The 3,136-nt window shown below is 42.5% G+C and overlaps 1 pseudogene; it reads left to right on the top strand.

Moving 5' to 3' along the window:
- Positions 1–2,224: 2,224 nt before the first annotated feature.
- On the top strand, positions 2,225–2,324 carry LOC111723653 (annotated as a pseudogene).
- The last annotated feature ends 812 nt before the right edge of the window (positions 2,325–3,136 follow it).

Here is a 3,136-nt window from a genome sequence, read left to right as displayed (position 1 = left end):
GTGGGGACCACTTCAGGCCTGGTGGTGATCTTCTGGGCGCCTCTGGGCACATCCCGGGTAAAACTGATGTAGCAGCTCCTGACCTCCCTACTACAAAGGGATGTAGTGAAGCTGAAATATAGGCAACCTAAGGGACTAAATAAATTAGAGAATGAATTACAAAGCAAACACAATAACAATAGCAAAAACAAAACAAACCAAAAAATCCCTAGGGGTTGACAGTGGGTATCTCTGTATGTGAGCTGAAGTAGTAGAGGTAAGTTTTATTTCCTTCTTGGAACCTCTGTAAATTTTTTTTGACAACGATCTCTAATTCATGTGTACTATATTTATAATCAGAAAGGAATCTTAAAAGGCAAAAGCACCCAGGAAAAGAGCATAAATTCCTATGAAACTGCTTTGGAAAAAAACCTTGAAATGTTAATGATTAGAAGGTGCCACTTTCCTGGAATAAATCCATATAAGCAGAGGGCTAGTAAACTGCGGTGAAATTCCAACCTGCTCTGTCACGAATGGAAAAACAAGTCCCCCCTGGTCTGTATGGTTAATCTCATCAGGGCCACCGGCTCAGGCCTCCATTTATAGCTTTAAAGAAGCTCGCTGCGCGGTGCTGCCTCTGCCGCCTCACTGTGCCCTGAGCACAACTGCCCTTGACTTCAGTTGTCCGGAGAGGAAAAAAGGGGGGAGGAGGGCAAGTGATATTCCCTGCAGCGGCAATGTGGATGTAACAGAGGCGGGCGGGCCGGGAGAAGCCCGCACTATTTCCTGCTGACTGAGCAATGTGGTTCCAGGAAGCAAATCCACGCAGCTATTTCAGAAGCCCTGGTGCTTTTGAATAAAGAGTAGCCGGGAAAACTACGCTGCCTTCCGTGAACCGTCGTTTACTGGACATCAGATTCCCCCTGTCATTTCAATTGGACATGCGACTCCTTTTCATTTTCTAATCTAAACCGTCCTGCGGTGTGACTGAGAGCAGTTCCCCAGCTGGGATGTTTCATGATGGACTTGGGTGGTTCTGCACTGCCAGGTAATGTGATGCTGACACAGATTAAAGAGTGAAGCTTAAGCCCTTCAGGCCTTCAGCTCCCCTCTCTGGCTTCCAAAGCACAGACCTGGTTAATCTGTTTTATGGATTCCTAGACCATTAGGCCCCTCACAAAAGTCAGCAATGGCATCGCTGTGTTAATACGTGAAATCACTTTTACATATGTCAGAATGAATAAAAAGCTGGAGAATGAATAAGGAACGGTCTACATGGTTATCATTTTGAATAGGAAGAAATGTAAAAGTAATTTTTTTTTAAGTAAATTTATTTCAGGTTAATGTGAGGGTACAAGCAACCAGGTCCAAATATTTGATTTGTTTATGTCGAGTTCATCTTGTAGGTACGTCCCACACGTAAAAGGTGTGCCAACCCCCACCCCGTGCCCATTCAGTGAGAGCCACCCAACTTCCTCCTGCTCCCTGGGAACTTCTCCCCCCAACTTGCATTGAAGTGAGTTTTTCTCCTATTTGGGCCTACATCGGCCCATCTACTGGCTTCATATGCATATTGAGTACATTGGACATTTGCTTATCCGTTCTTGTGATACTTTACTAAGAAGAATGTGTTTCAACTTCATCCAGGATAGTACAAAAGATGTGAAATTATGATTTTTTGGTGGGGGGAGGGCCAGGGCTGGGTTTGAACCCTCCACCTCTGGCATATGGGGCTGGTGCTCTACTCCTTTGAGCCACAGGCACTGCCCAGAAATCATGAATTTTTTTTTAATATGGCTGAAAAGTATTTTCATGGCGTGCATGGACCACAATGTCTTAGTCCATTCCTCAGTAATTCATGCGTTTTGAAGTGAACATTGTTTTAACATTAATTCTGTTTACACAACTAACACCCTACCATAAGCTAGATTTAGAACAAACGTTATCTATGTGAGCTCCTGGCTGATTTTCACAGAAAAGTGAAAATTCTTCAAAAGGACAGGTCTGAGGAACCCAGAAGTGCTGTCAGGCTTGGCAGGGTGCAGAGAGCCGGGAGTTCAGAGACCAGGGAGGGATGGAGTGTGAAATACTAGCAGGCAAAGAGTCTGGCACCTACCTGTAAGAGGTCATTTAAACAGAGATGCCAAGGAACGGGGAGGACAGACAACAAGTTGGAGTGAACTGTGCTTAACTAACAGTTAACTAGATTGATGTAAGCAAAAATCCAATTTTGAAGACTTTCCCAGTGTTTCTTTGGCAGCACATATACTAAAATTGGAACGACACAGAGATTAGCATGGCCTTTGTGCAGGATGACTGGCAAATTCATGGAGTTCCATACTTCTAGGGCCTTAGTTATTCTGTTATTAAAGGAAAAACACTGATAAATGCCGATTTGTTATTAAAAAAAAAGACTTTACCAGCTACTCTAAGTAGTTATAAACACATGAAATATTTATTATCATCATGACAATAATACTCAAAGATCTAGCAGTACATGTTACCAAGTCATTTAAGTTTCTGTATTTGGGAACTGTAAGGGGAAGCAATCCAAACCAGCCTAAGATGTGAAAAAGGGCGTGCAACACGGAAACCCTGTCCTTTCCACTTAATATTGCTGTGAACCTAAAACTGCTCTAGAAACTAAAGTTATTTTTAAAAGGGGGTGACAGGCGGATCTTGGAGTAATTGACATCTAGATGGAATTTTTTTTGTAGCCCAGATTATTTAGAGCAATTTGCACAAGACCTGTTCCTGGAATTACCCAAATATAGCCCCTCATAATTTTGTATCATGGATTAATTATGAGGATGTTGCCTTATATAATTCTTTTTTGGAAAAAAGTATTGTATTGCCATTAGAGAATCACTAAAAGGTGCTTATGTGAGTAAGGCAGTTAATCCTGAGCCAAAAGATGGAAAGTTGATCGTGGCATTTGTAAGACTCTACTTGCAAAGAAACTGAGTCTGGGACATGGTGAAACTGATGACTGTAGATCGGCCAGAAACCAGTCTATTTTGACCTCTCTGTCCTTTCAGAGACAAAGCTCTATTCGAAAATATGTGGTACCATCAAGGTACATTTTAAGCATCTACGAAGAGTTTTAAAGTGTGTTGAACTCTCAAGCTGTTGGAATTTCATGAGCCGGGGGGGGGGG

The sequence above is a fragment of the Otolemur garnettii genome, unplaced genomic scaffold (genome assembly GCF_000181295.1).
Source record: "Otolemur garnettii isolate 467f Iridium unplaced genomic scaffold, OtoGar3 scaffold00013, whole genome shotgun sequence".
NCBI lineage: Eukaryota > Metazoa > Chordata > Mammalia > Primates > Galagidae > Otolemur > Otolemur garnettii.
Note: the sequence above shows the minus strand (reverse complement) of the source record. Positions and strands in the feature narration are given on the sequence as shown.